Raw genomic sequence first — 13,990 nt, forward strand, 5'->3', positions numbered from 1 at the left:
GGGTCCTTCGGGCTCCTCAGCACCACCCTGCATGCATGCAGCTTGCTTTCCTCCCCCTGCTTTTCTTCCAGCAGTGCCTGGGGTGTGGAAAGAGATGGGCAGCCGCAGTCAGAGTCACCCTTCCCTAGAGATTTGCAGCAGTGTCCAGAATCACCCCCGCAGTGTGCTCTGTCCAGTGTAGATGCCACCCTATGCCCCGTGGGCTCCCTGTCTCCCCACACAGCTTGTGGGCCCTGGACATACCATCACTTCTCACCTTGATTCCTGATGCCTGGGCCTGTGATTGCTGCAGAGTAGGTGGTCAATCAGTGTTGACAGAAGGCAGAAATGAATGAGTAAATGGTCTTGGTTCTGCTCCATGAAAACACTCAACACATCAAATCAAGCTGACACTTACAGGGTGGTCCCTTAAAGCAGGCCTCTGCACAAGACAGAATTTGGAAGCCTGGACTGGTGCAGTTGCTGCATCTGGGGGCCATTAAGTCCAGTCACCTATCTGCAGGGTGAGTTCTGGGATGGGCAAATGACTTAACCAAGGCCCTACAGAGTGAGCGGCAGACTCAGGCTGGATATGACCCTGCTCCTCTGACAAAGGTACACCCCGGTCATGCCTTTGGCGTAGTGACAGGCTTTGCTCCTATAATACCTTGTAACTCAGGCTTACTTCTCTCCCGGTTATTTATAATTAGTGAGGTTTGCGCTTGGGCTGCTCACCCCTAGCTAGCATTGCCGGGTCCTCCTTGAAAGAATTATCACCTGCAAGCAGGAAAACTAGGCTCCTTCCAGGTCCTGCCGGATTCACTGCTGCAGCAGAGCAGCTTTCCCCAGGAAAAGCGTTAGCAGTGTGTGCAGAACAGAGATGACACATTTAAGGCAGCTCCCTTCTGCCCCACCAACCTAGCACAGTGCATCCCAGTCCTGCTACCATCCCTCACCTGCAGATTGACTGAGGCTGTGCCACCGTCCTTGGGGGCACTGTTCTGCTTGAACCTATTAGGTTGCTATTGTTGTTTTCTGCTAACAGCTAATGCCTCATAGAAAGTTCAGCATTTGCTGGTCCCTGTTCCATTTATCTTCTAGTTTGTACATTTTCTCTTTATTAGCAGGAGCACTTACTGGAAAACTAGATCTCTGTCACTTAGTGGTTTCATATGTTCCTTCTGTTCATAACCCATCTGGAGTCAGAATCGTGTCTCTGTGACAGAACCATTGGTTGCTATGGAAATGACTGTACCACCCCGGGCAGCAGGCCTGCGCTGGAGGAATGCTGTATGCGTGGGGTGGCAGTGCGGCAGAATCCCAAGTGTGACTTTTTAGACTGGCGACTGACTTCTTCAGGCCAGCTTGGTCCCTCTGCCCCTCTCCCTCCTCAAACTCTGCGCCTGTGTGTGGGACCTCACCTATCCACACCCGTGCCCCCCCACTAACCCACCCAAATACAGAAACCTTCCCCTACCTCCTCAATCTGTGCTGAACCCCACTCGGCCTCTCACTTCTCCAATCAGAACCCTCCCAATCCCAGTGAGTTCATTACTTAATTCACTGGATTGGAATCACTTGCTTTGTTTTTTTACCATGCAAGTTTGTTTTTCTTAACAGTTTCATATAGTTTACCTTTCCAATGGTATCCAGGCCCCAGGAGCCTGGGCCACAGATCTCAGGCTGAACTCTGCTGACCACGTCCTTGATAAATGCTGCTCCCCAATTCAGAGAAATGACAGACTCAGGCTCCTAGCCTGTCCAATTAAACCTACTCAGACTTAACCTCCTGAGATCAATAAGCCTGGGGTGGTAGGCAAGTTAGATGGCTCTGGATATTATTTTGAACATCTGACAACCTAATAAAAGAAAAGACTCTAAAGCTTCAGTTGCACAAAATACCCACAGATGATAGGGGGAAAATGAAAAAACAGTGATTTGTTATTTAGAACTGTTTTATTTTTGTGGGTGTTAAAGCATTTTTGTTTCAAGTTTTTCTTTAGCTTTGCTTGCCTGTCATCTGGGACGAGCCCAGGGAAACGTTCACTTCTAGGGCCTGTGGCCCCCCAAGTTGACATGGGCAGGGACCCTCTTTCACATTTCCACATGAAGGATGGTGAATGACTGTCCAGTCTAATGGCAGCTACTCATGGCTGGGAGAATCTGGACCTCTTCCAGAGTACTCTTCAGGACAAGGTCAAGCTTACAAACATAAGGCTTGGCACTGGGGCCTTCACTTTATTAAATGGGCAATATCCCTATATCTGGAGCCTGGGACTTCAGGGCCAAGGACCCCCTCTTGCTGAGTGTGGTTGTCAGCAAACAGCTGCCCTGGACCACATGGTAAAGCAGGTTTTGGTGCCCCAATCTGCTTTTTCTGGAACTGTCTTCTGGTCCTCTGAGGTGGAAGTAAACCGATAGAGGAATTCTACTCAGGGAAGAAAGGAGAGGAAGCCAGGGTGTATCCAGGTGAAAATCAACACTGGAGCTGGTCACTGTGTTCCAGAGACCACCTGGAAGCCCTCCCTCGGTGTGCAGGCCAGAGCTGCTCAGAGAGGATACCATGGGCCCATCAGTGGAGAGCTCATCACCCCACAACCAGCCCAGGGCTCTGTCCAACCAGGAAAAGGGCACTGTGCCTGGAAAGCAGGACAAACTGGAGAAGCAGTTCTGGTGTGGTGGTGGGGTATGAGGGCTGTGTGTGCCCATGCCCAGATGAGAAGACCTGGCATGTGAGGGGCTTGCCTTTTCTCCACACTCAGGGCTGTTTCAGTAAAGGAGAGTCCCTGAGGCTTGAGGAGGTATGGGTAGATGTCCTCTCCAGGCAGAAGCCCAAACAAACACCAGCCTGGAGCACCTGGGAAGAGCTGGCTTTGGTCCATGGTGGCTAGGAGAAGGGCCTCTGTAGGGTACAGGCCTTGAAGAAGCTGCCATCACCCCTACCACCACCACCACCATCACCACCCCATGCCCCAGCCTTGCCACCCCAGTGCCCTGTTGGGAAGACAATCTTGATTTTCCTTGTCCTGCCCAGAGTGGGTGTGGGGATGCTGGGAGAAGCCCCCTCACAGCATCTCACCCCTTCTGCTTCTAACTGAACTCTGCAGCCCCAGCTGGAGTCAAGGCCTCTGTTCCCCATGAAATGAGGGCTCGGAAAGTGCACACTGAGCTTCTGCTCGCTCTGCCTTGACTGTAAAAGGGAAAGGAAGTGCCCAGTGGCTTCTCCAGTGGGAAAAGAGGTTTTCCTCCAGTCCCCCCTGCTGTTCATTCAGCAGTCACCCAAGTTGACAAGGACCCTCTCCAAAACTGCTCTGAGGGGAGGTCAGAATCTGAACTCAGGCTGTGGGGCTGGCCACAGGTGCATACTTACAAGTTGGCATTTTGGGGACAGAACCACAGACTAGCTCTAGCGCCCAGTGGCCCTCACCCCTCACGACAGGCAGGCCTGTACTTCTGAATTCCTTCAGCACCCAGGTGACATGCTTTGTTTTTTCCAAATAAACAATTTCAGTGAATTTTCCCAGGAGAGGGAAAACAAAGCTCAAATACCAGAGTCACAGAAATAACCTGAGGCTGCCGGCAGGCAGGAGCTGTGGCCGGCCACTGACGGCCTCTGCTGAAGCAATGAGCAGTCTGGCAGCCGGCTCACAAAGTGGGTCCCCGAGGCTCCATCCGGCCCAGATCCAGGAGCTGGACACACATCCACAGGGCCCCTCACAGCACATCAGGGAAGAAGGAGGGTCAGTAAGGGGGAAGGCAGCCAAGCAGGGGAGGAGGACCAGGCCAGCGAGCTCCCGGATCAGGTCTGGCCGGAGTGGGAGGTAACTGCATTATGGCAAAGAGTGAAAAGTTAATATGAAACCAGCCGATACTGAAAGAGAACAGTTAGGAAGGCTAAGGGGCTCAGTATTAGATTAATGGCTGCTGAGGGAGAAAGTTCACAGCTTCCAGGAAAGAAGTCTGACTCAGAGAAATCTTTTAAGTCGCCGTTCTGGGTCTGGATTCATTGATACTGTTTTTTCTTCCTGGTAACTGAGAGAAAATGACCATCATTCATATAGGATTTATTCTCCCCTCGCCTTCCCTCACCTCCTGTCCCTTTCTTCTCTCCCTTTTTGTTTAGAAGTCTGCTTTTCTTCAGGGTCTGGAATGCATTTTAGGGTCCCGCCTGTGAGCAGGCCTCACCCCACACTCACTTCCACCAGTCAGGGGTCTCCCCCACAGTGAGGTGTGTTCTGCTCTGTAAGGCTTTCATCAGTGTTGGTTGTGTTCTGGGGATATTTCAGGCCACTGAGTGGTTTCACAGACAAATAGCTCAGCCCGGGAGAGGTTCTGAGAGGCTGAGCGTTCACCCAAGCGTGGGTTAGGCCGCTGAGGACTGCGGAAGGGGGTCCCCAAGGTTCCCTGGCCCAGCAGCTCATATGCTTCCCTGGGGAGCTTCTTAGCATAGCGAGGCGCAGGCCCCACCTGGGCCAACTGAGTCAGCTCTCTGAGCCCTCTGGGAGGATGTGTCATCTAAAGTTCCCTAAACAAATGCTGGTTTGGGAACCACCGGCCCAGGGCCACATGGAAGAAAGGCCAGGCCAGGGGGCCGCAGACCCCTTACACGGTATACTCTGGCCACCTGGGAGACCTCCTCGCTCACGCCGCAGCCTGTGAGCTCCTGGGGCCAGCACTCTGTTTTACTCATCTTTATAATCCCTACACAGAGCTGGCCACATTCTATAGGTGGGAGTTGAATTAATTTTCAAAATGTCTCTCCTTCCTGGATGCTGAAACCTGTCCTATTTTCAAGCTGATATTTTTAGAGGCCTGGGTGATGGAGAGACCAGGTGTGCTCCTGCACAATCAGGTTTGGGTCTGAAATAGCCTGGCAAGCAGGATCACGGGAGCACAGAAGCCCACAGACAGAAGGCCTTCAGAGATGCTCCAGCCCAGTGGTTTTCAAACTGTGCCACCTAGGCACCCTGGGGTTCCACAATGGAACCTCAGAGAACACTGAGAGTTCCCCAGGGCAGCTCCCTCCACTTGCACAACATGGTACCACTATTAAAGAGGAGCAGAATATGTCACTCCAGAACATGTCACTTTGGCATATTGATTATTTTGAACTAAAGGTAGTTAAAAAACAGCCAGTGCAAGAAAGACATTCAGACCCTCCTCTGTCCTCCTGAAAGCAGGAGATGACTCCGCCATGTGAGAGCCACCCTCCGTGTACCAGGAGGAAGGAAGACGTCTCCATCACCAGAGACAGGGAGCTGGGCATTGAGAAGGCTGCTTGAACAAACCCTGTGGCCCCTCACTGTTTACTACCCCAGCCCAGACCCCTTTGTCTTGTCAATTCTTCACAAATTTACTGTTTCTTTGTCTCAAGGGCCTAAAAGCTTCCCGCTCTGCTCCTTTCTTCAGGTCCTCATTGTTTTGTGGAGGCTTCCATGGACATGTGAAAACTCAATAAAATCTGTGTGATCTGTCTTTGTCAGTTTAACAATCAGACCTTGTCAGGGACTCTAAGAGGGTTGAGGAAAACGTTTTCCTATCCTGCACTATGGCAATAACCAAATTGGTTTCCCAGCTTCCACTATTGTCAGACCCTAGCCCCAGCCTGTCTGTCTTCCATCCAGTGTCCAATAAAAACAAACGCCAGGCAAAACTGAACAGCTACATGCAAGAGAATGAAACTGGATTATTGTTTAACCCCATACACAAAACTAAACTCGAAATGGATCAAAGACCTTAATGTAAGTCATGAAACCATAAAACTCTTAGAAGACAACATAGGCAAAAATCTCCTGAATATAAGCATGAGCAACTTCTTCCTGAACGCATCTCCTCAAGCAAGGGAAACAAAAGCAAAAATGAACACATGGAACTACATCAAACTAAAAAGTTTCTTTTCGGCAAAGGACACCATCAACAGAACAAGAAGGCATCCTACAGTATGGGAGAATGTATTTGTAAATGACATATCCGACAAGGGGTTAACATCCAAAATATATAAAGAACTCACATGCCTCAACAACCAAAAAGCAAATAACCCAATTAAAAAATGGGCAGAGGATATGAATAGACACTTCTCCAAAGAATAAATTCAGATGGCCAACAGACACATGAAAAGATGCTCCTCATCACTAATGATCAGGGAAATGCAAATTAAAACCACAGTGAGATAATCACCTCACACCAGTAAGGATGGCCAGCATCGAAAAGACTAAGAACACAAATGCTGGCAAGGATGTGGAGAACGGGGAACCCTCCTACACTGCTGGTGGGAATGTAAGCTAGTTCAACCATTGTGGAAAGCAATATGGAGGTTCCTCAAAAAGCTAAAAATAGAAATACCATTTGACCCCAGAATCCCACTCCTTGGAATTAACTCAAAGAAAACAACTTCTCAGACTCAAAAAGACATATGCACCCCTATGTTTATTGCAGCACTATTTACAATAGCCAAGATATGGAAGCAACCTAAGTGTCCATCAGTAGATGAATGGATAAAGAAGAGGTGGTACATATACACAATGGAATACTATTTAGCCATAAGAAAGACACAAATCCTACCATTTGCAGCAACATGGATGGAGCTGGAGGACATTATGCTCAGTGAAATAAGCCAGGCAGAGAAAGACAAGTACCAAATAATTTCCCTCATTTGTGGAGCATAACAACAAAGCAAAACTGAAGGAACAAAATAGCAGCAGACTCACAGACTCCAAGAAGGGACTAGTGGTTACCAAAGGGGAGGGGTGTGGGAGGGCGGGTTGGGAGGGAGGGAGATGGGGATCCAGAGGTATTATGTTTAGTACACATGGTGTGGGAGATCACAGGGAAAACAATGTAGCACAGAGAAGGCAAACAGTGACTCTGTGGCATCTTACTACACTGATGGATAGTGACCGCAATGGGGTATGGGAGGGGACTTGATAATAAGGGTAAATGTAGTAACCACATTGTTTTTTCATGTGAAACCTTCATAAGAGTGTATATCAATCATACCTTAATAAAAAATTAAAAAGAAAAAACAAATGCCAGGCAGGTCACTCTCCTGTTCAGGAGCTGATGTTGGATTTCCATTTCATTCACTAACAATCCAAAGTCTTCACTGTGGTCTACAAGACCCCACGTGTCCTTGCCCAGCTGCCCCTGCCTCATCTCTTTCCATCCCCCCCCCCTTGCTCATTTGTTCCAGCCACACTGACCTCCTGCAAGTCCCTGAACACACCAGGTGGGCTCCTACCAGACTTCTGTTCCTTCTGCCTGAAACACTGTGTTTCCCAGCAAACCGAGCTTGCTTCCTCTTATCCTGACCACCTATTGAAAGTGAAGCCCTGTTCCATCAGCCTCTGGCTGCTGCTCACCCCACCTCACCGCCTGACTGTCTCTTCTACTAGAATATAAGCTCCATGAGGCAAGGACTTTGTTTCATTCATGCACTATCCCCAGCATGGAGAACAGTGCCTGGCATGTAGTAGGTGCTCAATTAAATGATTGTTTCCTGAATTAATCAGGTGGTTTTCCATCTAAAATCATTCTGTACATTTTCTTCTTTACACTTACATATATTTTCCAGATTTTATGCAGTTAAGAATGGATGACTTTAGTCACAAAAAGCAATAAATGACCTAGTCTTTTCCCCAAGACCAGACTTCACGACCCAGAGCTGCCATGAAATGACTTAAGGAGGTGAAGGGAGACTTTGCCCGGAGCCCCTAGGATCTGAGGGGACCCAGGGCCGTCCTGAGCTCCGCGGAGCCCTAACGATACTGGGAGGAGCCACCGGTGACTGATGGTGGACAAAGGCACTCCCCTGGCCAAGCAGCCCGTCTACCTAACAGCACCTTGTCTTGGGGGCAGCGGCAGGAGAGCTGGGAAGGGAGAGAAGGGAAGCAAGGACCCAGCTGTGACACATCCCCGCAGGCCTGCCCAGTTACCAGACACTTCCAGCCTCCTCTGCAGAAGGTGGCCTTGCCCCCGGCCATGATTTCACTGCACAGCAGGCTTTCCTCAGTCAGGTTTGCTCTCTCATTGGTGGGTAGCGTCTCTGGGCTGGATACCTGATGCCTCTGCTCATTTATGTGACTGAATGGGGAACCAAGAAGTCTCTTGGCTCTGGGGTGGGTCTTTGGCCCAACTGACCCCCCAAGCAAGCAGAAGTCCGGGCTCTCCCGTGACTCACTGTTTGTGTTCCTGAGAAGGCAACAGTTCCAGATGAAAGGACAGCCTCACACCCTAGAAACAAGTCAGGAAACAAAAGTCCCGATTATCGGTTCACTGTCAGATACAATCTTTTCTGATCCTCTTTCATAAGGCCTGGCCAAAATAGGCATCTGAAAAGAGAACTGGGAGCCCCCTGCCCCCTCCCTCCTCAGCCCCAGGCACCCTCCTCAGAATGACTGGGAGTTCTAGGCCCCAGAGCCTGACGGGCCACAGGGGTCCCCTGGTTCCTGACTTACCAGCCAGGTCCCACCACACCCCGGGACAGAGCTGCTGTCTCTTGGGCTAAGACACACCTGAGATGCTCAAGAGCGGGAGTCAGCCAACTTCCATAAAGAGCCAGCAGGCTTTAGTCTTTGAGGGCCGCATACTGCCAGGTCTCTGTCACCTATTCTTCATTTCTTATAACCCTTTAGAAATGTAAAAACCATTCTCCGCTCATAGGCCTTACAAACACAGTCTGTAAGTACAGCCCTTGGGCCAAATTCAGCTCACCACTTGTTTTTAAAAAATGAAGTTTATAGGAACACAGTCATGCTGGCTTATTTATGTAAGGCCAGTGGCTGCTTTTATGCTGCAACAGCAAAATTGAGTAGTTACAACAGACTATAAAGCCAAAAAAGCCTGGAATATTTGCTACCTGGCCCTTTACAGAAAACCTCCACCAAGCCCCGCTCTAAAGCAATGATATAGACGACACACATATTTCACTTTTTAAAGTGTTTCAACATGCACTCTGACTTAATACTGGAAACAGTTTTTGAGACTAATATTAGTCTCATTTACACATGAGACTGAGGACCAGAAAGCTTAAGGCTTGCCCATGGTCACACAGCTGGTGCGTGGCAGATCCCAAACTGGGATCTTTGATCTCTAGGCTAGAAACTTTGACCAGATAAAGCTGCTCCTGCAAGAGCAATCCTTGAAGGTTGGAATACACTTATTTGGCCCCATCAGGGAAAGGAGGCAGATTCCTCAGTGCCAGCATCTGAGACACTGGGCATGGTAAGCAATCAGGCAGACCTATAGCGAAACTTAAGATTCTCATGAAATCCTAACGTGCAGAGAATATCTCCAAGGGTTTTCTGTACACAGGAAAGACTATTTTGACAGGCTGGCTAGCTGGAAGGAGACCTGTCCCTTTAAAATCCAAGTTTGGCTCGCGTTAACATTTAACAGGTAGTCCGGTCACTGTGAAGAACACAGAGCCAGGGCAATCCTCCCAGTATCGCCTGCTCAGGCTGGCCTTCCATCCTGCCCGGGCTCAGGGCTGCCATTTCCTATACAACTGGGCAAGGCGATACCATCAGTTGTATGAGAGAGACCCCCAGTGGACATCAGTGGTATCGCTCCCCCTAAGAGCAGCTCCAGAAACACCCTCAGACTCCCAAGAGGAGCTCACTTCCTGGGCTGGGAAAATGCAAGGCTGGTGTGTCCTGAGTAAGCGCTCCAGTTCAGGAAGCCAAATTAAAGTTGATCTTCTCAAACTCCTCGCGAGCGAGGTTGGTGTTCTCATGTTCTAACAATGCTGCCATTGCACAGAACATGTTAGGAGCACTTCCTTTGGGCCTGCATTCATGGCCTTTCATGTGCTTTTAGTCTTATCTGTGGGGCAAATCTGACTTCTGAGAACAATTGGCCTTTGGGAAGCTTTGTTTTAGCCTCCTTCGGTCACCTTTACTGGGGACAGATTTTGTATGCTGTTAGTTTTGGTTGTAATTATTTGTGATTTTGTATTTGCATTGAATAGCAAAATTATAAATTCAGATTCTCAGCATTTCTGAGAAGTCAGACAATTGTTTTGAGTCTTTGCCCAGGAGCCAAGGCTGAAACTGAGGAGCTGCTGCCCTCTTTGGACAGGCAATGATTCTCCAGTTGGCCACAGTCTCCCCTGCCTCCTATTACTCTTACTGCCTACCCTGTTACTGATTACATTACCTGCCTGGGCCCTTTAGAAGCTTTGTAGTTATGTCACACATACAGAATAATTGCTGTAATAGTAGTTATTGCCACAGGACCAGGCACTATGATAAGCATGATACATATATCCTCTCATCTAAGCCAGTGAAACAGGCATCATTATTCCCAACCCACAGATGAAGAAACTAAGGTTTACCATCCCTAAGCAACCTGTCTGTAATCAAACAGCAGCTATCTACCCTGTGCAGTTAACTGTTGTGGTCAGATCTGGACTTACTTCCATGGGATGGTGGAAAGTCAGGTTACATAGACAGAAAACATTTTTATGAGCCACAGGGTTGAACTGAATTTCAGTTATGGACAGACACATTTTACCTGGTTAGGTAATGGGCTACCCCATAGGTTTATAGGAGTAACTGGTTCAGTAAAGGCTCCAAGAAATCACTAGGTCCCCCTCTTTTTCTACCTGTAATGTATTCAAAAAAAGCTAGCCCTGCTCCCGATTATGAAATAAGCAAATATTTCTTTGGTGTTAAAGACACTGGAATATTCTCCCTTTCTTCCTCAGGACACCGATCTGACTGCCTTCTGCTGCTAGGCGCCTGGTGCCCTGAGCCTCCCCTAGGGACCCAGGGACCCTGCTGTAACCCACTGGCTAGGCCTGAATTCTGAGTCACTGCCTCACCTTTTAGATGTTCCTGTCCCCTTTGTCTATCAAACATCCTCCATCAAAATGTCCCCTGCTGTGTCCCAAATTTTCAAGCTCTTGCTAAATGACTGGTAATGTAATCTGGTAACTGAGTGGGCAGATTAAGTGCTGATAGACTCATTCATTCTTTCAGCAAGTACTTATTGAGTGTCCATCCCCTCCTTTTGATCAATTCCAGAGCTCTGCATTGCTGTTTGGAGACTGAAGACAAAATGCTTACCACTCCAGCCATCCTGGCCACCCATCCTCCACCCCCATTCCCACGGCCCAGTTCTTCCCACACCCCTTGGCCCCCTTACTACCCGGTCTCTACATTGACCCTGTCCTCCGCCTGGAAATCCCTTCCACCCCCTTTTGGCTAGTGACTGCCTCTTTGTCCTTCAATCTCTGTTCAGTCACAGCTTCATCAAAAAACACATACAGACCTCCCCAACTAGTTCAAATCCCACCATTAGACTCTTGCCAGCCCTGTGAACCTCCCCTGCAGAGCACTCCTCAGGGGCAGAATTCTGCCTTAATTTATTTGTGTGGAATGTAACAGATCTGTGTCTCTTCAGACAATGAGTTCCATGATGTTCTTATGGAGGGATTTTACTTATTTCTATGTGCTTTTGTATCTCCAGGACCTAGATGCCTAATTCATATTTGTTGAAGGAAAGTGGTGTGGGGCGGAGGGGAGGGAGGAATCCCTAATGCCTTTCCGTGTTTCAAACGGAGAGAATCTACACGACTTGCCCAAGGACGCAGACCTAGTTGGTGACACAGCAGAAAGTTGGACCCAAGTGTCCAGGGCACCTTTCTTTTCTACTTTATCATTCTTTCTTCCAGGCCTATGTGGGCCTCTTTTGGCTGCGATGAATAATCCCTCCCTGAGAGTCAGTGTGGTTTTGGAGGCATGCCCAGTTTGATTCCTCATGGAGGTGATGCCGGGGTTCTTGTTTGCGGAGTCAAAGAATGAACTTAGCAAACACCCAAGGAAGGACAGCCAGGGAGAGGCTTTAATTGAGAGATACAGTGAGAGGACAGCTCCTGGCTCACTCCAGGAGGGGACAAGAGAACCCATCGTTGTGCTTTGTCTAGGAGTTTTATAGGCAGTTGAGGAACTTTGGAAATGTGAAAAAAAGGCTTAAGGGTGTGGACTTGTTAAGTGGTCCCTAAATATTTAGAATTAACATAAGGAATTTCCTGCTCTGATTTCTCCCTGTGATACCAGCGTCTTGGTCAGGGAGCATATCAAACAAGGCCTCCTGCCCAGCCTTCAAGGTGGGCTGAGTTATTGTCTGTTTGCTAAAGAGTAAGTTAAGAATCTTACTTCTTAAACTTCCTGGTGTTAAAATGCAATCTTATCTTTAAGGTGGAATCCTTCCTGCCTTTTACTATGTTGTTTACAACTGGGTTTACATGTTAAATTAGTTGCCCAGTTTGCAAAATCACCTCGTCAGATTTGAAGGAGGAAAGACAGCACATAGGCCTGGGCCTTTTAGCATGCATGCGAAAGTGAATCTTACACATGATTATAAATGATTGGCATAATAAAAACACATGCCACCCTATTTTATCTGGGGAATATTAACTGATCTCACTGAAAAATGACTGTAGAGCTGAATGTTTAACACAGAGTTTTAGTTGGGGGTTTCCTTGCATGTAGCTACATTGTTCTGACTGCCAATATCCTGCCTTGCTTTGTCCGGAGGCCCTCACCCTACTCTGATTACACCCATGGTCCCTGTCTCGGAGGCAGCATAGTGGAATCGGGCTGCAGCGGGATCACTTTGCCACACACCTGATCAGAGAGGCACCAGCAATATCAGGCAGACCTCTGGGTCACATAAAGACGACTTCTACTTGGTGCTGTTCCGTGGGCCCTGGGCCCAGTATGGCTGGACTTGGCAGGAGTATAAGACCAGGGAGAAGCCTCCTAGAGGAAGGAGAGTGGCCATCTGTTGTGCTCTTACAATGTAAAAGACCTTTTCAAGGGCACTATTTGGTTGATTCTGACAGGGGCTCTGCCAGGGACTTATTATTCTATCCATTTACAGACGAGGAAGCAGAACCAGAGATAGAGCTTCCAAGAGTGATGCAGCTAGCAAGGGAGAGATTGGTTTTTAAACTTAGCATGTCAGGTTCCTGAGCAAATTCTTACACCATGATGCAGCACAGCCTCAAGAAAGAACAGAGTGCTCAAGACAGGGTGTGAGATGTTAGGTAAGAAGACTCAGAGAGCTTAACTAGGGAACGCACACTCATGGTGGGAGGTCGAGAAGAGGCTGTGGCCCAGGGAACAGCAGGGCTTAGGACCCAAGGAGGAAGGGCTGGTTGGAGGATAGGAGGAGAATGCTGAAGCCACCAGCCTGGGCAGAGAAGGCCCCTGTCATGAGCGCAGAGCTCAACACACTATTGTGTATCTCCAGGCTTCACCCTTCCTTCCCTCTTCAGTCTCTTAGCAAAAAGAGTTTTTTATTTCTATTTTATATGGAAATATGGATTTCTTAGCAAACAGAGGTCCTAGATCCTGAAGAGGAAAGTGGTAGCCCAGTGGACCAGCTATCCAGTTCAAAGGAAAATGCAGTGTTGTGCCCTGTCCTTAATGTTGTGTGTCCAATACCTGCTCTTGGAAAGGGGTCCACGGTGGGAAGGAAAGGTGCTGTGCTCCCCAGGGATGGGGTGGAGGAGCCAGGAAAGGGCATGGGGCTGGCACTCAGGAGCTCAGGCCTCTAACTGGGTGACTTTGGTCACTACAGGTCCTAGAATTCAGTTTCCTGCCCTCTAAAAGAAGGAGATGGATGGTTTCTTAATGGGTTTATGCTTCAACCGAGGCCTGGGAGTGCAGGCAAAGTGAGCCAAGGAAAAGGACACTGGTGACCCAGAGTCACCCAAGAGGTGAGTTAACAGACGACACCAGAGCCATCGAACACATGAGATTGTGTTTGAAACTTACTCATCTGCATGTACTTTGTACATTGAGATTTTGTCACACTGACAATGAGAAAATCATTGTAGCTTTGAATAGATTGTGGGTGTTGTGTTGTGGAATGGGCGGAGATCTGGGAGCTGAGCCTAGGTTCGGAATGTAAGACCTTGGGGAGACAGCTCACCCTCTCTGAGCATCAGATCATTTGTCAAAAAAGGACAAGCCCGCATGCCTCACAGGGTGGCCGCAAGGTTGGA

The sequence above is a fragment of the Manis pentadactyla genome, chromosome 4, assembly GCF_030020395.1.
Source record: "Manis pentadactyla isolate mManPen7 chromosome 4, mManPen7.hap1, whole genome shotgun sequence".
Lineage (NCBI taxonomy): Eukaryota > Metazoa > Chordata > Mammalia > Pholidota > Manidae > Manis > Manis pentadactyla.